Raw genomic sequence first — 20,710 nt, 5'->3', positions numbered from 1 at the left:
AACAGTACGGAGGTTCCTCAAAAAACTGGGCAGCTCAGTGGGTTGAGCATCTGACTCTTGGTTTCAGCTCAGGTCATGATCTCATAGGTTGTGAGTTCAAGCCCCATGTCAGGCTCTATGTTCAGCAGGGACTCTGCCTGGGGATGCTCTTCCTCTGTCCATCCCCCCACTCATATGCTCATGCACCCATGTTCTACCTCTCTCAAATAAGTAAATCTTTTTAAAAAAATTAAAAACAGAAATACCATATGATCCACCAACCCCACTTTAAAACATTTATCTGAAAGAAACAAAATTGCTATCTCAAAGAAATATCTGCATCCCTTTGTTTTCTGCAGCATTATTTATGCCAAGGCATGAAGACAACCGCTGTGGGGCGCCTGGGTGGCTCAGTGGGTTAATCCTAGGCCTTTGGCTCAGGTCATGATCTCAGGGTCCTGAGATAGAGACCCACATGAGGCTCTCTGCTCAGTAGGGAGCCTGCTTCCCCCCTCTCTCTCTGCCTGCCTCTCTGCTTACTTGTGATCTCTATCCATCAAATAAATAAATAAAATCTTAAAAAAAAAAAAAAAAGACAACCACTGTGTCCTTCAGTGAATGGGTGGATGAAGAAAATACAGCAGATACATGCAATGGAATATTACTCAACCAATTGAAAAAAAAAAAAAGAAAAGGAAATTCTGCCATTTGCAACCCAGAAGATATTATGCTAACTGAAATAAACTAGACAGACAAAGGCAAATACTGCACAGTCCCACCTATATATGGAATCTAAAGAAGAATAAAAGAAGACAAAGTCAAACTCATAAAAAACGTAGAACAGTAGATGCCAGGGGCTGGGGGAAATGCAAGGACAATGGCCAAAGAACACAAACTTTCATTCATAAGTTCTAAAGATAAAATACACAGCATGGTGACTAGAGTTAATAATACTGTATAATACTTGAAATTTGCTATGAAAGCAAATCTTTTTTTTTTTTTTAAGATTTTATTTATTTGACAGACAGAGATCACAAGTAGGCAGAGAGGCAGGCAGAGAGAGAGACGGAGAAGCAGGCTCCCTGCTGAGCAGAAAGCCTGATGCAGGACTCGATCCCAGGACCCTGGGATTATGACCTGAGCCGAAGGCAAAGGCTTTAACCCACTGAGCCACCCAGGCTCCCGCTAAGAAAGCAAATCTTAAGCATACTTACCACACAGAGTTTATACTATACACTTGAAATTAATATAACACCATATGTAAGCTATACCAGAATTAATTTTTTTTTTTTTTTTAAGGTTACTGGGGCGCCTGGGAGGCTCAGTGGTTAAGTATCTGCCTTCGGCTCAGGTCATGATCCCGAAGTCCTGGGACTGGGCCCTGCATCGGGCTCCCAGCTCAACAGGAAGCCTGCTTCTCCCTCTCCCACTCCCCCTGCTTGTGTTCCCTCTCTTGCTCTCTATCAAATAAATAAAATATCTTTAAAAAAAATAAAAATAGGGGTGCCTGGGTGGCTCGGTGGGTTAAAGCCTCTGCCTTTGGCCCAGTCGTGTTCCCAGGGTCTGGGGATCGAGCCCTGCATCAGGCTCTCTGCTCAGAGGGGAGCCTGCTTCCCTTCCTCTCTCTCTGCCTGTCTCTCTGCCTACTTGTGATCTCTGTCAAATAAATAAACAAAATCTTTAAAAAAAAAATAAAAATAAATAAATAAATAAATAAATAAATAAATAAATAAATAAAAGGTTACTGGGAGAGTGCCTGGGTGGCTAAGTTGGTTAAGCATCTGCCTTCAACTCAGGTCATGATCCCAGGGTTCTGGGATCGAGACTGACTTGGGCTCTCTGCTCCCCAGGAAGACTGCTTCTCCCTCTCCCACTCTCCCTGCTTGTGTTCACTCTCTCTCTCATTCTGTCAAATAAATAAAACGCTTTAAAAACATAAAAATAAAGATTTTATTTATTTATTGACAGAGAGAGAGAGAACACATGAAAGTGGGGGGGAGTGTCAGGGGAGAGAGAGAGAATCTCAAGCAGACTCCATGCCAAGCACCGAGCCTGATTGGGAGCTCAATCCCAGGACCCTGAGATCATGACCTCAGCCAAAATCAAGAGTGAGACACAACTGACTGAGCCACCCAGGCACCACCCCCATTTTTTTTTTTTAATCTTGACAATAAGAGTGCTCATGTCCCTGCTCAGCGGGGAGTCTGCTCCTCTCTTTGTGCTCTCTCTCAACTGAAGAAAATCTTAAAGAAAAAGATTTTTTTAATTATGAAAGAAATAACTCAAAATGTCCCAGAATCAGAAAGTTGAAAAGACCCATCAAGCGTCAGCATAACAAATGCAAAGGAGACCCACCTGGTTTGGGGTGGGGGTGGGGAAACAACAGGTCACATGTGAAGAATCAGAGACCCAGAAAGCACCAGCTTTCCTAAAAGAGAAAATTCACATGGAAAACCCAAAAATACTGAAGCAATGCATTCAAATTGAGAAAATTATTTCGAATCCAAATTATATACCTAGCCAAGCTATCAACCAATGTAAGAAATGGTTTTGGCATGCTGTCTCAAAAAATGTTGCCTCCCACACATTCTAAGATAACCAACAGAAGGTATATCACCAAAACATGAAAGTAAATCACAAAAGACATGACACCCAGGAAATGGGGGGTCCACCTCAGAAGATAAGAATGGGCAGCTGTGGGGCACCCAGACGGTACAGTCATTTAAGCATCCAACTCTTGGTTTCAGCTCAGGTCTCAACTCAGGGTCAGGAGACCGAGCCCCGCATCAAACTCCGTGCTCAACACAGAGTCTGCTTGAGTTTCTTTTTCTTCCTCTGCCCCTCTCTCCTCTCTCTGTCACTAAAATAAATAAACCAATCTTGGGGCGCCTGGGTGGCTCAGTGGGTTAAAGCCTCTGCTTTCGGCTCAGGTCATGATCCCAGGGTCCTGGGATCGAGCCCCGCATCGGGCTCTCTGCTCAGCGGGGAGCCTGCTTCCTCCTCTCTCTGCCTGCCTTTCTGCCTGCTTGTGATCTTTGTCGTCAAATAAATAAATAAAATCTTTTTAAAAATAAATAAATAAATAAATAAACCAATATTTTAAAAAAAAGGAAAAAATAAAAAATAAAAAAGAATGTGCAGCTGTGCCACAGGCCTATGGAGGAGTCCAGTCTGCAGCAGGAAGACAAACAGCTCCAAGGTCACCAAGAGAAAAACATGCAAGTGACAGAGTGTAACTGACCATCACAAAAGGCTTTTTAAACGGTTCATGTAGAAAACCTGGGACTGAATTACCAATAGATGCATGGAAAACTAAGCAAACAGAAAAATAACATAATTATTTCCACTAGGAAAACAAGTCATATAAGAAAATATCACTCACAGCGTATGATTTAGCTGAACAATATAATAGCTGGTAAATATTCATTTAAACCAGAAATTGTTATAAAACTGTGGTGGATTAAAGATAGTAAAAAATTCTCTCTCACTCCACCCCAACAAAGAAATGTCTTAGGTTTCCACACTCTTTCATCTGGCCTGGGCCTGTGACTGCTTTTCCTGAGAGAACATGACAAAAGCGATGCCACGCCAGGGTCAGCTGATCCCTTGAAAGGACTGGCAGGGCTCACCTCCTTCCACCATGCTGTGAGGAAGCCCAAGCAGCTTCATGGCTTCTGGCAAGAACTGAGGCCTGCAGTCAGCCAACAGCCAATACCAGCGTGCCAGTGAAACGAATGAAACAGTCCCTACGGCAGAAACAAGATAACTGTGGCATACTATGTCCAGACTGCAAAACGAGTAAATGCTATATTTTCAGCCACTGAGTTCTGTAATAGCTTATTACATAGAAAGAGAGGATCAAAATACCACAATGTTGGGAAGAAGCAGAGAAGGTAAAGCAGGAGGACAGGGGAATAAGAAAGTTAAATCCTTATCTCCCAATGATGAACATGACACACAATATATATAAATCAGAAAGTTCTCGGGGCACCTGGGGGCTCAGTGGGTTAAAGACTCTGCCTTCAGCTCAGGTCATGATCTCAGGGTTCTGGGATAGAGCCCCGCATCAGGCTCTCTGCTCAGCAGGGAGCCTGCTTCCTCCTCTCTCTCTGCCTGCCTCTCTGCCTACTTGTGATATCTGTCAAATAAATAAATAAAATCTTAAAAAAAAAAGTTCTCAAGTCAGCAAAATAAAAAAAGTCATTTTTCTAAAGTACAGATAGATACAAGAAATAGCTAAAAGAGTAGGGCAGCTGCCTCATGGATTAGGGAAACAGAGTGAGCAAAGCAGAGGACGGTTATCCTTTGTTACGACCCTCACAGAACATACTGTTTTTAGGGTAAATGGTTCAGTTTGATAAAGGAAAAGATAAATCAAAAATATCCATAAACATTTTGGTTGGTGAGGTTATGATTATGTTTCCATTATCTGTTATCATACAAATTTTTCACAGAATGTATTTTTTTGATAATTAAGCTTTCCATTTTGCCTTAATGATGTCAATAATTTGTACATTCTTGAAAATAAAGATTTCTATAGAATCTAGGCTGGGACTCACAACTCAGTTTCTGTACATCATACTCTGCCCATCACTCCTATGCCCAAAACTCACAAATGGAGGGGAGAGGTGAGGTGGTGCCAGGATTTGGGCAGCTACAAATAATCAGCTCCAAGATCTCGGCCGATAGCAGAGAACAAGAAAAGTAGTTGGTGAAGACTAAGGGAAGCAGCAGCGGCCTCTACGGGTGAAGGACAGCCCACAAAGAGGGCTCAACCAAGAACAGAAGCCAGGTTTGAGAGACCACCAGCTCCACTCCAACACCAGGGGCACACCTGGTGTGTGAAACCAGTGTTCTTTATGCTTGGCCCCAAGGAGTCACCTTGGGAGTCCTGGAGAGGCAGAATGTAAAGAGCAAATTCCTATTAAAACATATGTTCACTTTTAATGGGCCATCAAGACACAGATATCCTCTATCTCAGAAGTTTATCAACCAACAAAAATAATCAGTGGCCCTCTCCAAAGGAAGTAGAGACGGTAATGATCAATGAGGTCTTCTGTTACTCTTTCTTCAGAACCAGGAGGTCACCCGCAATGACACTGCACTCACCCATGGCAGGGGCCTGACAGTGGGGCACTGGGTGCCACCCTGCTTCGGCCTGTTACCGATATAATCTACTAATTCACACAGATCCCTAAAGCAGCCAGGAGCATTGTGGTATCTGAGAAATGCACAGGAGCTACCTCCAAAGGTAGGACAAACAAGAATCACTATAACTTTTTTTCTCAAAGAAGTTATAAGCAGTTGAATTTTAAGATTTTTTTTTTTTTTTAATTTGACAGAGATCACAGGTAGGCAGCGAGGCAGGCAGAGAGAGAGAGGAGGAAGCGGGCTCCCTGCCGAGCAGAGAGCCCGATGTGGGGCTCGATCCCAGGACCCTGGGATCATGACCTGAGCTGAAGGCAGAGGCTTTAACCCACTGAGCCACCCAGGCGCCCCAGCAGTTGAATTTTAAAAAACAAATACCCTTTTATACAAATTTCAGAACTAAACAGAAAGAATCCAATAAACTGTTAGCATGATGCATAATCCCAACTCATGTTCCACAGATAAAGTATACAATTTCAAATACAGAACAAGAGAGAAAGACCTAACATTCAGTTTTCATTCTGGATACTGCTGCTGCCAACAAAACACGCTTTTTCCTCCCACCTGGGGAAGACCAGGCTGTCTGAAGTCAGACAGCTCCTCCGTGTTCTCGAGCCAGCTCATGCCTCCACCTCAGACCATTACATGGAAGAATCTGAAGAGATGAGAGTAAAGGGGCCTCATCACCAGACCCCAGACATGCTCAGCAACACCCCAGTCACACAGACCAAAACCAGAGCACTTCTAAGTCAGCCACAGGCTCTCCTTATCACCCATGTATCCAAAGTGTGCTGCAGCTCTCTGATCTGGCCACGGGGACAACAGTCAGTGCCCATACCTCAACAGGCAATAGTCCGTTCAGCTCAAATACACTGGGCACTTATAGTGCAACATGATTCCAGGGTTACAGAAGGGAACTAGAGACCAGTGTCCTGCCTCAAGAAGCTTCCACTCAAGAGGGGAGGCCAGGTGGGGTACAATAAACAAGGTAATGACTATTGTGGATAAAAACAGTCAGAGGGGATCAGGGGAGCACGCATGGAGCAAGTTCAAATGGGGGAGCAATGGGGGCTTCACTGAGAAACTGACATTTGAGCAAAGAAGTAAAAAAAAATTTTAAAGATTCCTTAATAGACTTTTCTCTGTTTCTGAGCCCTGAAACTGAAGTAAATATAAATGCTTACAAAAGAATATTTTGTCTAGACAGTGAATGGTACAGCCATCCAGTGTTGTCAGACAAAAACACAGGGGCCATCCCTAACATCTCTCCCCTCACCATCTCCCACATCCCCAACAACAAGCCTTACCAGTTTTATTCCAGCCAGAATCCTTCCTACCTAAGCCTACCTACTTCCCTCCACACCCACAGTCTCAGAGTTAGCCCGCCACCACCATCCTTCACCAGACTAACACCACAAACTCCTAACTGGCTTATCAATTAGCAAACTCAGCAATTCTTCTCAAAGTAGAATGCGTCAGAATCACATGAAAAGCTCATTTGCACATAGACTGCTGGACCCCACTCCAGAGCTTATGATTCAGTAGGTCAAGGGCAGGCCTGCAAATCTGCATTTCTAAGTTCCCAGGTGATTGATGCTGCCAGTCTGGGAACCAGATGTTGAGACCCACTGGACTAGGCTGTGCAGCAGAAACAAGCCCCAAAGCAGTCACTTGTTCTCGGCTCCGCCCAAAGGTTTCTTTCTTGTGTACAGCATGTATCTATCTGCTTCTACAGTTAGAATCAGGAAAAGAAAATGCAACAAAGCATGGGGCACCTGGGTGGCTCAGTGGATTGGGCCTCTACCTTCAGCTCGGGTCATGATCTCAGCGTCCTGGGATCGAGCCCCAAGTCAGGCTCTCTGCTTGGCAGGGAGCCTGCTTCCCCCTCCCCGCCCATCGCCTCTGTGCCTACTTGTGATCGATCTCTCTATTAAATAAATAAAATCTTTTTTAAAATTTCTAAAAAAAAAAAAAAAAGAAAGAAAAAGAAAATACAACAAAGCATACATCTTTCAGATCTTCCAGTCGAAGTGAAAGGTCACTTGTCATTGTCCAAAGCAAATTACATAGGCATACCACAATCCAGGGGGCAAAACTGCTCAATCCTACAAGGCCTCAAAACAAGGGTGACCGGAAAACTCCCAGTGCAGACAAACAGTAGTAACCGCAGCATGGTCCCCTGTACCCAACTCTTCACTCTCCCCTAACCTTACTCTCATTACTAACTCTACAGAAAACTCTGAAAAAGGCACTTCCCAAAACAAATCGATGCTTATCTCACACACACAGCCCACCTTTCCTTAAAACCCTTCAAGGGGGCGCCTGGGTGGCTCAGTGGGTTAAAGCCTCTGCCTTCAGCTCGGGTCATGATCCCAGGGTCCTGGGATTGAGCCCCGCATCGGGCTCTCTGCTCGGCGGGGAGCCCTCTTCCTCCTCTCTCTCTCTCTGCCTGCCTCACTGCCTACCTGTGATCTCTATCTGTCAAAAAAAAAAAAAAAAAAAAAAAAAAAAAAAAAAAAATCTTTAAAAATCTTAAAAAAAAAAACCCTTCAAGGGCTTCACATCTTAGGATGAAAATCCTTAATACAGCCCCAAAACATCTGCACCCTCCCCTCTACAGCCTTGTTTGGCACACAGTTCCCTTCACCCTCTGCTCTAGCCAAACTGGTCCCCTTTCCGCTTCTATCCCAGGGTCTTTGCACGGACTGCTCCCTCCTCCAGAATACTCGTGCCTACCTCTACCAAGTGTACTGAGTCCCCAGTTACATACAATCTCCCTGCAGATGCTACTAGATGCATTCAACCTTTCCTTCATGACTTTTTTTTCCCCTTTTTGTTATGGAGAATTCCAAATACACATAAAGGTAGACAGAATAGGTACAGTCCCGTGTACCCATCAACCTAGGCCAGTCCTGATCCAGCCACACACTCACTACCCCCTCTTCATAGAATGGTGAAGCAAATCCCAGATGTTGTATCATTTCATAGGTAAGTAGCTGTATGTGTCTCTAAAAGTTACAAATTCTTTTCTTTTCTTTTTTTTTAAGTAAGCTCTACTACACCCAACGTGGGGCTTGAACTCAGGACGCAGAGATCAAGAGTCCCATGCTCCACCGCCCGAGCCAGCCAGGCACCCCTCAAATTCTTTTAACTTAACAGAACATTACGGCAGCTAAGAAAAAAAGAAATTCCTTGAGGTGCCTATTGGCTCAGTCGTTAAACATCTGCCTTTGGCTCAGGTCATGATCCCCAGGTATTGAGACTGAGCCCCACATCAGGCTCCCTACCCAGTGGGAAGCCTGCTTCTCCCTCTCCCACTCCCCCTGCTTATATGCCCTGTCTCTCTCTGTGTCAAATAAATAAATAAAATCTTTTAAAAAATTCCTTAATGACAAATCTAGTCAGTGTTCCAATTTCTAAGTGTCTCAAATATCAAAGGTGATGTTTAGCCATGTCTCTAACTGGCCTGTCTGGGACACAACTAAGCCCTCCACAGTACAATTTTGTTCCCTGTTGAAGAGATCAGGTTACTGGACTTGTAGGTTTCCCAAGTTTTGAGTTCTGCTGATGACGATCCTGTGGTATAGTATGTGTTCCTTTCCCCTATTATTTCCCGTAAATTGGTTGTTGGACGTAGAACCTTGATCAGAATGAGGTCCAATTATTTGGCAAGACTATTTCACAGGATTTTCAAAGACATAATCTTTGTCCACTATCTCCCTGGTTTCATCCCCCTCACCAGTCTGTAAACTCCATGGGATAAAGGACATAGACTCTGGCTCATCACTGGAACCCAGCCGACACTCAGTGAATGAAGAAATGTTAGAAAGAAGTACACCACCATACCGACTAACAAAAACATAATAGCCCACCTTCCTAAACATGTATAGATAGCCTTATGTTAAAATGTCCCCTGAGAGGCAGAACAAGTAAGTTCCCAGAGTACAGAATCAAAGGTCAGTCCTTGCAGGAGTTCTAATCACTTACAGCCTTGTGACTTTGGGTCATTACTTAATATCTTTGGGATTCAGTTTCCTGCTGTGAGGATTCAATAAGAGGTAAAGAATATTCAAGGCTCAAAGCCATACAGAGAAAAGCTTTACCCAGATGGCACCAACTCCAAATCTTTCAAGGGAAGCAAAACAGAAACCTCTTATTTCTAACATATATTTGAATTCTTTAAATCTAGGAATTCAAATTTTTATGGAACAAAACACTTTAGGAAAACAGAAGACTCAAAACCTATCTCTGCTTATTAACAGAGTACTTCTGTGCACTATTCAAAGACCAAAAGACAAGTCAGAATGCCCTCTCCTTGAACAACTCACAACCCAGAGCAGAGGGAGGGGCAAACTCACATGATGTACTGTCATGACAGGGTCCAACACTCCTAAAAAAACGACAAACTTGGGAGGAAAAAAACAAACAAACAAACCAAAAACCCCATATCAAATGCTCTGGGTGCAGGGTGGGCAACACTAGTGGCAATGAAAGGCTGGGCCATGAGAGGAGCACAGCAGCACCAAACGGGTTAAGCGAGGAAGAAGCAACAGCACAAAGACCCATGGGACAGAGCCCAGCTCATCACCAGAGCCGCAGCAGCCAGACAATGAGATCTCAGTACAGCCACAAAGGAATAACCAACAAAGATGCCAGAAAAACATGCAGGGGCCACATGCTACACTCAAGAGCTAGAACTTCCTCTATGGAGGGAACAGTAAGGCACCAAGGACACATTATTGACTGATAGGTGAGATCAGAACTTCCGTTTGGAAGGAACAGATAGATGAGAAACTAGGCCCACCTTCTCTTTCACTAGTTCACAGGGAGATAAAAATGGTGCCTAATCCACCCAATCTTTCAAATTATGAATACCAGAATCACCTGGGTTAAATCTGATCCGTTCTCTTATTTTGAGCCCTATGCTTACCAGAGCCCATCAATGCCACTTCAGCCCCACTTCTTGTATCTACCCACTCTTCCTACTCCTACATCCTGTGCCTTGGAGGGCCACCATTCTCAAGCACTGGGCCGTGAGCTTCTTCTCTGACATGTGTTACCTGCCCACGGCCCTCCGCCTTTCCAACTTCACAGCAAGGCACATGCTCACATCACTCCCCTTCACCCACACGCTCGAGACATATTATATCCCCGACATCAAAGAACTGAGGGTCCATTCACTCAATCACTGATAGTCACTGAGGCACTGTTTCAGACACTTGGGGTTACGATAGTAATCAAAGCCAGAAGGAAAAGTCCTCACCCGTATAGACATCTCAATGTAGTCAGGTAGATGAAAAAATAAGTAAAACACACTAAATGTCAAAGGATAAGTGCTATGGAGAAAAGCTAAAGCAGATGGGGAGTGCCAGGTGCCAACAGGGTCTTTTAAATCAGTGGTCAGGGAAAGTGCCTGGGAAGAAGTTTGAGCAAAGACCTAAAAGCAGGCAAGGAGCAAGCAATACAGGTGTCCAGGGAAGAACACTCCAGGCAGAGGAAACAGCAAGTACAGCAGTCTGAGGCCTGAAGCATGGCTACGGTCCTTGAGATGGGCAAGAAGCCAGGGTGCCTGTAGGAGAGTGAGAATGGACAGTGGGCAAAGGTGGGTGAAGCAACCACAAATTGCTCAAGGCATAATTATGAGAGCCTCTCAAAACAGACAAGGACTTGGGTGGCTTTCTAGGAGTGAGGTCCAAGCTGAGAGTTGACCGAGAGGCAGTTAACAGGAAAAGCCAACTGGGCCCACATATACATGGAGGGGGTGATGAGTTGGGGGAAAGGGGTGGCAAACACTGATCATGCAAACGTCCAAAAGTACAGCAGCAAGAGAAGGGCTAAAGGGAGAAATAGGAAGTGCAGTTAGAGTTAGAAAGCCAGGGGGACTTGGTCTTGAACCCCGAAGTGCAATGGAAATCCCTGAAAAGTGGGGCCTCACATGATCATGTATGCATTTTGGAAAGTCCTGGCAGGATGTAGAGATCTGACTGAGGGTAGTAAAACTGGAAGCAGAAACACACTTTCTAATCTGTTGGCCGCCAGCATACAGCAGCAAAAACATACGTGAAAAATTAACTGAAACCTGAAGACACTGCTGATATAAATACATCCTTTAACAGCATAATAAGACTTAATTCGTATCATCAACTCTTTCAAAGACAGCTTAAAAATGGAGGTCCCAACTCCTTCCAGTAATAAACATTGTTTCTCTATATACCTGCCAGGGAAGTCTCACTACTGAGGTTTTTGAGCTATAAGCCAGCACTCAGCTTAACCAACACTTTGCAAACTCTATACTTGTCTGTTTTGTTGAAACCATTTAAGTATTACAGAAATAAGATGATTTGAGAATTATATGTAGCCATTTGCTTTTTGGAAGGCAGACTCAAGGACAAAACTACTTTGTGGTCTGTCTTGATTCTTTTACCTAGCAATCCAAATTTCATCAAATCAATCAGCTCCTTCAAAAGCTATACTGCAACCAAGAGACAAATGCAAAATGCTGACAAGTCCCTGGGGTAACCAATGTTAAGTCTTTTTCTCCCCCAAGAGCTTCGTGTAAACAACCATTCCTGATAAAGAAATTAACAAATCATATAAAGACAGCGTGTGAAGTACCAGCCTAACCCTCCTTTCACATCGCCTCTAGCTTTTGTATTTCATACACTTTATATTCTTTTTACCTTGCCCAGCAATACAGAGAGGTACAGTAAAAACATCGCTGCTTACTTCATTTTGGTGGTCGGGAGAGGTCTCTTCTATTACTCATTATACTTACACATTTGCAATGTTTCATCATTAACTTTTTTTTTTTTTTAATTTTATTTATTTATTTGACAGAGATCGCAAGTAGGCAGAGAGGCAGGCAGAGAGAGAGGAAGGGAAGCAGGCTCCCCGCTGAACAGAGAGCCCCATGTGGGGCTCGATCCCAAAACCCTGACATCATGACCTGAGCTGAAGGCAGAGGCTTTAACCCACTGAGCCACCCAGGTGCCCCTCATCATTAACTTTTTATTTAACATTTGAGTTAGCTATGATGAGGAAAGGAAAAGGGAACAGCCCTGCTTGGCAAACATGGTCTTGGCTCCCCAATTAAAGCAGGATGACTGGGGGGCGCCTGAGTGGCTCAGTGGGTTGAGCTACTGCCTTCGGCTGGGGTCATGATCTCGGGATCCTGGGATCGAGTCCCGCATCAGGCTCTCTGCTCAGCAGGGAGCCTGCTTCTCTCTCTCTCTCTCTCTCTCTCTGCCTGCCTCTCTGTCTGCTTGTGATCTCTGTCAAATAAATAAATAAAATCTTAAAAAAAAAAAAAAAAGCAGGATGATTGGGACGCCTGGGTGGCCTCAGTCAGTTAAGCGTCTGCCTTCAACTGGCAGGGTTGATCTTAGGCCAGCCCCTTATTTTCCATACTCAGCTTCTTCCAGAGGATCCCTTTCTGCTCCAATATGACTTACAAAAAGGCAAACAAGCCAGATGCTGACATTAAAATGGGTTGTTTGTTTATCCTAAGTCATATGCCCATTTATTCAGCATTTACTGAGTGCCTGCCATGAGAAGGTACCAACAGAGCCTGGGCTACCCAAGGCTAGGGGAGTCATCTCCCAATGGCTCATCCAACAGAGAGAAAGGTCACATTAAAAGGCTAGGTACTCTGTACTCCAAAACACGGAGAAGCAGTGCTCCACATCAACCAACAGTCCACGCAAAAGGTCTGAAGTCAGGACAGGGCACCACATATTTGGGGACCAAAGACATAGTTACTAAAGTCCACCAGAAGAGAAGAATGAGGCTCAGGAAACTAAGATGCTTACCCAAAACTGCATACATTCTCAGGCAAGTGGGAGCAATAACAACAACCCTGTACACCAGAAGATGGGAGTGTAAAGCTCGTATTTTCAGTTCCCGCTGGTTCAAGTGTTAACTTAGAAAGGTTATTTGCCCCAATTGAAAAGGGGCAGAGTGATAAACTTCAGCATCATCTTAGCACATTCTTTTACATGCGCTTGGTGGCAAAAAACCCTATCTCAGGCGGCTCACATTTTATTGGCGTCCATCCTCTCCCAACACTCCTCAGGAAGTCTATCCCACCTACTCTCACATGTTTTACACTGAAGCGTCAAGCCATAAAAAAGGAAGTAACTAATTAGTTTACATTCCGCTATATGAGTAAACTTGTAAAAGCTGGGACTACTTAGGGGAGGAAAGGACATCCGAGTAGGTGGGAGGCCCAACCCACTCTTCCTTCACTACAGCCACAGAGCCTCTCCTTTCTGACATCTAGTTCCTGCAGTTCAGACTTATTCTTCATTGGGTTCCTCACAGTTCAGCAGGTACTCGCTGTCTTAACAGTTCCACATAAATTACTTGCCAAAAAAGTGTAAGCTGCTGCAGCAGGCGGCCTGCTCACCTTACTGTTGCACTCTAGTGTTTCCACGAATGGCGCGCGCGCACACACGAATACACAGCCCCTCATTCTTCAAAATTCAGTTATAAATTAAACACTCCCTGCTGCAGTCCGGGGCCAGCCTAATTGGGGGTAATGCAGGGGGGTGGGGGGGGCGTATTTTGTACGGAACAGATCAGAGCTCTACACAAAAGCTCTCTCAAACTCACAACCACGCAGTAAGCCCTCACTTCACCAACCACTAGCCCCAAACTGAAGGCTGCTGGGCGTCTGAGAAAATGGAAGAAAAGGAAAGGAAATGACTCAAAGTAATCGTGCTTCAGGCATGAGTCCTGCTCACTTCCAGCGGATAGCTGAGATCTGAACTATGGCCGGCTGTGGGGAGAAGAGCACACGCCAGGCACACGAGGAGAGGGAGGAGAGGGCGGTGCGCGCAGGGCTCGCTCCCCGCGCCTTATTGTCTGGAGTCGAGCTTCTCCAGGAGTGTTGCTCTCTTCCCACCTCAATATGGAACTAGGACATTTCAAACATTTGAAGAAAGGAAAGTGAAGGTCCCAGCCGCATAAATGGGGCGGCTTCTTACCTAACATCTCCATAACCTTATTTAAAAATACAGAAAACGCAGTCAGGAGCGTGGGTGCTGTGGGTGCACGGTGCCTCCGGGACGGATTTCAGCTGTTGGGCGATGAAGGCGCCTCGGTGTGTAACTCATTTAAAAGTCGGGCCCGGAAAACCCAAGCGTGGGCTGTCAGCGCTGCACAAGTTCGCTAACGGAGCCCCGAGTCCACGCCTTAGCGAGCCGGCCTCTCTCCCAGGTGCGGCTAGCCCAGCACGCACCCCCCTGGGGCCGACCCGCGGCGGAAGGGCGGCCGCGATACTAAGTTTCCACCCGAATGTCAAAGCCGGGGCCACTCCCGTCCTGAGCGCGGAGCAGGAGCCGGCCGACCCCGCGGCGGGCCCACAGCCGTTCCCCCGAAACTCAAGCCCCGCATTCTGAAATGCCGAGGTTCCCAACCGCCCTTCTCGTGAGTGGGGCCGAGCCAGCCGTGCGGCCGGTGGGACGCGTCTGTACGCGTCCTGAGGCCTCGGGGCTCCGCGGCGGCGCCGGGGGCCTGGGCAGCGCGCGCCCACAGCCCCGGGCGGGGTCCCCACGCCCGGCCCGCGCCTCCACCTGCCAAGGCCCGGCCCGGCTCCCGGGCGCCCGCGCTGACCAACGGCCCGCGTCCCTGAGTGTCACCCGCGGACCCACCGCAGACAAAAAAAAAAGCGCCTCCGCGCCGACCCGGCGCGCCCCTCCCACCGCCGGCCCCGGCCCGGGCCCGCGCCTCACAAAGGCCGGCCCGGCTCGCTCGGCGCCGCCGCGAACAAAGGCCGCCCGGCCCGCAGGCCGGCACAGGTGCAGCTGCCGGCGGCCGGGCCCAACATGGCCGCGGCCGCCCGACGCCCGGCCCCGTTAGCCGCGGCCGCCCCCGCCCCGCCGGCCTCCCTGGTTCTCCTGCCCCCCCCATGCCCGGCCCCGCGAGCCCTCGGCCCGGCGGTCCCTCAGCGCCTCAGCCCCTCGGGCCCCCCGGGCCCCTCAGCCCCTCAGGCCCGCGGCGGCGGTTGGGCCGGCGGCTCCAGTGACCTGTTGTGCGTCGCATCCTCCGGCGGCGGCTCTCCCGGCGCGGCGGCTCCGGCGGCGGCGGGCCGGGGAGGGGGCCGGGGCCGCGGGGGAGGGAGGGCCGAGGGAGGGGAGGGGGCGGCGGCGGCGGCGGGCGCAGCGCGGCCAGGCCGAGGCTCTCCGCGCGCGGCGCCGACCCCGCCCCCGCGCCTCCCGCCCGCCGCCGCCGCCGCCGGGCCGCCGCCGCCTCGCAGAAGCCGCGGGAAAGTGCGCTCCGCTGATTGGCTGCCGCGCTCGCGGGGCTGCGGCCGGGCTTTTCAAATCCGCGCCGGGCGGGGCGCGCGGGCGGGCGGGGCGCGGGGCGGGCGGGGACCGGGCGGGGGGTGCGGGGGTGCGACCGGGCGGGGTTGGGGGGCGGTGGCGCGGGGCCGGAGCCGCGGGACCCTGCGAACCGCCTCAGACCAGCGTGAGGCGCGCGTCCCGCTCCCGCTACTCAGCCGGGCGCGCGCCTGGCGGCGGCTAAACCCAAAGCCCGGAGCCGGGAGCCCGAGGCCGGAGCCGGCGGGAGCGAGGTGACGTCACGGCCGCGCGCCCAATCGGCGCCCGCGAGTCGGCCCCGCGCGATCGCGGCCCCAGCCGGGACGCGCGGCGGCTGATCGGAGATGTGGGACCCCGGCGCCGCTCGCTCCCCGCCCCAGGCGAGTCCTGCGCTCGCATGTGCCCTTCGGACAGCAGTTCAGTGGCCAGTGGCCGGTGCGTGCGGCAGCGCGGGGTCAGCGCACGAGGGCCGCCAGCCCCGCACCCGGGGGTCACCCACGCCCCTACCTCGAGGGCAGTAAGAAGGCGCCCGGGACAGGAAGCGCGGTGGCGCGGGGAAGGCAGAGGTCCAGTTCCAACTGCTCCTGCACATGGAAAGCAAGCTGGACGCCCCAGAGGAGCCCCTACACACGCGCGCGCACACACACACACACACACACACACACGCCTGCGCTCCTGGAACCTGCATTACAGACTTGGCTTAGAGGGTCCCGAACAATGAGACGGAGTGTGGAAAACAGGCCGGAGGACAACCCGCCAGCACGATGGTGTTGGAGGCTTCCTGCAGAATATCTGCAGGGTGTGGATTCAGCTATCGCCCTCATCCCCCAGACTCAAGTCTGGCCTGGAGCTAGGTGGAGTGGGGGATCTGTTGTCAGCTAGGGGATGTGACATTCCAGTGAGGCTGCCGTGGGGCAAAGGGGCAGGGCAGAAAGGGCTACCAAGAGCCCCTCCAGGAATGCCAGCCTGTAGTTAGAGAACATTTTCCAGAAGATCTCTCTGATTGTGAGGATAGTGGGGTGGTAGGGTGACACAGAGATGGGCCACTCAGATCCCCTAACAGTCTTCCTGCTAAACCTCCAGCTACCACCTTCTATAGGCAGCCTCAGCTGCAAAGAGCCATCTCGCCATGGGTCTCCCTTCCCAGGGCAGCCACATCCAGTGACTGAGGGAAGGGAGCTACAAAGGCCTGCTCAGTTCCTCTATAGGACTCTGGGAGAAGACACTACAGAGAAGGTGGCACTTCAAACTCTGCATCTTGACCCAGCCACGAGCTGCTTCCCACCGAACCAGGAACTGGCATAGGGCAAGCCAGGACAGGGGTGAGACTCTCCACAGTGTCTCAACTGAAAGGAATTATGGAACTGCTCACTTTCAGCTGAGAACACTACATGAGGTCTTAATGCATGTGGTGCCCTAGCAGGGTGCTGGAGATCCTGAGAAACCAGAAGAAACCCTTCCCCCAGAAGTCACTGCCAGAACTCACCAGGAGCTCCTGGAAAGTTATTGCATTTTGCCATATTATCTCTCTGGCTGAGGGAAGAGGCTCCCAAACCTGGATCCTGCTGAGGCACAAACTTGAAAACGGCACTTTTTAAATCCTGCAGTACAGGACAAATACCACCATATCTCCTCTAATTTCACAGATTTGAAATTAAATCTCCTCTTCTGAAAAAAAAAAATGCATTTAGAATAGTGAGATTGATATGCAAATTTATTCAAAGCATGCAAATGCATGTTTAGATTTTCCTGAAGAAAGTTATTTGGGACTGGCTGGTCTTTTCCCGCCCAGTGCAAGCTTTGCCTGGCTGTCTCATAGAGGTCCTGAGCCCTTTTCATTAAGTCTGGCCAGTAGGACAGCCCCCAGCCCTGCACACTCCAGGGGCCTTGCCCTATGGGGACCGTATTTCCAGTGACGGGGACTCCCACAAGTTCTCACATATGAGGCTCCCAAAGGTGGGCTGTTGTCCCTGTGGCAATGATTTCAGTGCATACAGAGCTTGGAAATTCGTAGAGTCTGGGTAGTTCCCTGGCACTGCAGGCTGAGAAAGGATGTTCTTGAGAAACAGGCCTCAGGCAGGTGGGTGACGGCCCTGAGAGGCAAAGCCCCAAGCCCGGTGGGCTCAGAGGGATCCTGGCCACCCAAGGATGGCAGCAGCCAAGACTGAACCTTGCTTGGGTTTCTTTGAGACTCCTATCATTTCTCTGGATGAAAATTCTGGACTCAGGGGCACCTGGGTGGTTTAGTGGGTTAAAGCCACTGCCTTTGGCTCGAGTCATGATCCCAGGTGGGATCGAGCCCTACATCATGCTCTCAGCTCAGCAGGAAGCCTGCTTCCTCCTCTCTCTCTGCCTGCCTCTCTGCCTACTTGTGATCTCTGTCTGTCAAATAAATAAAATCTTAAAAAAAAAAAAAAGAAAAAGAAAATTCTGGACTCAAAGGCAGGTGATTACAGATGATGGATGGCTACCCTGCTCTGGCCTTTTGAGGGGTTCAGCTGCCCTCCGTCTCAGCTCCCACAGCAGCACACCCCTCCCCCAGCTCTCAGGCCAAAGCCAAGCTGGGCAAGGCCTTTAGGACCAGAGGACTCCAGGCCTGGTTGCTGGACCTGGGCCAAGCCCCACAACAACAGAACAAAAGATCAAGATTCATGGGGAGTCCCCTGGTCGCAAGGTCTTACAGTGGGTCGCATTAACCACCCACTCTGGGCATACAGCTCTGGAAGGCACAATACAAGCTCCCCTCCTTGTCCCCAGGGCGGCTTTGGCCCAAGGACGCTCTGCCTCCCTGCTCCTCCTTGCCACAGGTACTGCAGCTCATGGCTTGACCTTCCTGTAAGAGCTCCTGCCAAAGGCAAGGCCCAGACCCCTTAGCTGAAGGAGCCCCATCCCCTGCCAGGGCCAGGGTCCCTGAGGGGCCAGGCTCATTGCTGTTTCCATGGGGATGCATGCACTCTGACCCCAGCCTTTCTCCATCCCTGGCCAAATAAAGAGGGCTTCCAAGTGGAAACTGGCAGTCTTAAGCCACCCCTCCTCCCATGCCCCAGGTGGCCCCTGCCTCCAAGAGCGGAAGGAATAAAGGCCCTTCCCCCAGCCCAGGCAGAGCAGTAGGGGTGGAGGGCCTCCCACAACCCTCCTTCCCAGAAGCCCCTTCCCAGCCGGCCCACTCTGCTTTCCAGACTGGAAACTTGCCTTTTCCAAGGCCTGGCTCTGCCGCATCTCCCAAGCCACTTCGGTCCACTGGGACAACCACAGGAGCAGGAGCTGCAGCCACCAGGAGCCAGCAGGCAGCACTGCAAGGATCCTTAGGGTCACGTGGGCCAACTCTCCATGAAGTGGGAGTCCCTGTCAGGCAGGGAAGATGGGCATGCAGACCGAAACCTGGCTGAGGAGACTCCAACCCACTTGCCCCCAAAAGCTGCTTCCTGGAGATCTCACCTGAGCTAGCCTACAAGCCCCCCCAACCCCCCAGGAATTCCACTTCCTAAATCCCCTCTAATCCAGCCTCTCTCCAGTAGGAGGCAGCTTTCTCCCCCTCCAGTCCATTCTCTACATCAACCAGAATTTTTCTAAACCACAAAACTGACCGTGTCACCCAACTATTTAAAATAATGCTAAGGCTCCCCAGTGCCCCTTACACAAACCCACTCCTCAGCCAGCCTTATGTTGGACGTCCAGCTCTGCCTCTCCAACCCAGCCCTCCCTCCAGAGCTCCTAGTCTGGAGCTGACTCCCCTCTGGATGGCAGCCCTTGGACAGCCACGCACATCCACCCTGTGCAGGTATCAAATTGAACTTCTCCCTGTGTCCCCATGCCAGATCTTACTTGCGATAGCACTTTCTCTAGAAGCCACCTCTGACTCCTCCCAGGCTGGCTGTGTCCTCTTGGAGGGTATGCACAGCCCTGTGTTTATCTCCAGGAGGCACTGCTGCCTGGGGCTGGACAGCCAGTCTTCTAGTCCTGGTCCCCCTTGAACAAGTCCTTAGGGCCCCACTAAAATACCACAGAACAACACAAAGTTATCGTTTCACAGTTTTGAAGGCTGGAAGCCTGAAGCTGAGGCCTATGTAAGGCCATGCTTCCTCTGAGGCTCTCAGGGAGCATCTTCCCAGGCTCTTCCCAGCTTCTGGTGATGGTGGGCAAGCCTTAGCGTTCCTGGGTTCCTATCAGCAACACTGCACTCCCAGGCTCTGTCTCACGTGGTTTCATTTCCTTTTGTCCACCTATTTTGTCTTTTCTTTCTTTTTAAAAAAACTTTAAGTAATCTCTACACCTGAAGTGGGGCTCGATTTTACAATTTTGAGATCAAGCGTCGCTTGTTCCACCAACTGAGCCAGCCAGGGGCCCCTATTTTCCCTTCTCCTAAGGACGCTAGTCCTAAGTCCGTTTAAGGACTTCTTAATTTGATTACATCTGCAAAGACCCTGTTTCCAAATAAGGTCGCATTCACAGTTAGGGGAGTTAGGGCTTGAACTGTCTTTTGGGGGACACAGTCCAACCCACATCTCCCTTACTACCTCCACGACCTTGGGCAGGGTGTGAGGCTTCCGTGTGCACAGTGTGGCAGTAGTGCCGTACCCGCTGCCGGAGTGGCTGGGAGTTAGGAATGGCCGCTTCCCTAAGGGCACGTGGTCCCATTTGCCCCGCTGCCCTCCCTCGAGAAAGCGCGGGACTCGCCTGTGGGCGGCGGAACCCGAGCGGCGCGCATGCACCGGAGCAGGAAAGCTCGCTCGCACGTTCCGGCCGAGGGATAAGGAGGCGGCGCCCGGGCTGCGGAGGTTAGGAACCTGCCCCAGCGGGGTACGCAGAGCTCCCGCCGTCCTGGCCCCGCCCCACAAATCCCGCCCGCCCCATTGGCCACGCGCCGCGAGGCCCCGCCCCCCGCCCGGTCCGGCCCCGGCCAGCTACCCAGCTCCTCTTCCTGCCTCTGACCCTCCGCGGCCGGGGTGCCGCTGGCTCAGTGAGTCTCGTGGCTTCCGCCTAGAGAACCGAGGGCAGCGATGAGAAGACGGGTGACATTCGCCGTGCCGCGCCCAGCCCTGCACCGCCCTCCTCCACAGGGACTGCCCCAGGTGGAGGACCACCAGTCAGGGCGCCCTGACCAGCGCTGCCCACCCACTCAGGTTTTCGCTGAAGAAACATTGTTTTGTGCTAAAGTTGCGCTTCTTTTTCTAATTATGAAGACTGCAGAAAATTAAAACCCAAAACATCTTAGGGCGCCTGGGTGGCTCAATTGATAAGCGTCTGCCTTCCGTTCAGGTCAT

The 20,710-nt window shown here is 50.1% G+C and overlaps 1 protein-coding gene and 1 long non-coding RNA gene across 5 annotated transcripts in view; both read right to left on the bottom strand.

Annotated features, from left to right (window-relative positions):
• The window catches only part of NSD2 (nuclear receptor binding SET domain protein 2), a 96,786-nt gene extending 81,475 nt beyond the window's left edge, over nt 1-15,311 (bottom strand). The window contains exons 1-2 of one of the 4 annotated variants that reach the window (XM_047718630.1): nt 15,153-15,311; nt 2,335-2,407 (exon numbers count right to left, since the gene is read on the bottom strand). The gene's annotated coding sequence lies outside the window, so the exon portion shown is untranslated. Of the gene's footprint in view, nt 1-2,334; nt 2,408-3,608; nt 3,701-15,152 lie in introns of those variants that run through there. The other 3 variants (XM_047718631.1, XM_047718629.1, XM_047718633.1) reach the window with 3 other exon arrangements.
• A 2,568-nt stretch (nt 15,312-17,879) lies between these two features.
• LOC125093463 (uncharacterized) lies at nt 17,880-20,126 on the bottom strand. Its single transcript, XR_007125249.1, has 3 exons — nt 20,025-20,126; nt 19,272-19,439; nt 17,880-18,791 (listed from the first exon to the last, which is right to left on the bottom strand). It is a non-coding gene; the product is annotated as an uncharacterized LOC125093463 (long non-coding RNA).
• Nucleotides 20,127-20,710: the final 584 nt, after the last annotated feature.

Source organism: Lutra lutra, chromosome 2 (genome assembly GCF_902655055.1).
Source record: "Lutra lutra chromosome 2, mLutLut1.2, whole genome shotgun sequence".
Classification (NCBI taxonomy): Eukaryota; Metazoa; Chordata; class Mammalia; order Carnivora; family Mustelidae; genus Lutra; species Lutra lutra.
Note: the sequence above shows the minus strand (reverse complement) of the source record. Positions and strands in the feature narration are given on the sequence as shown.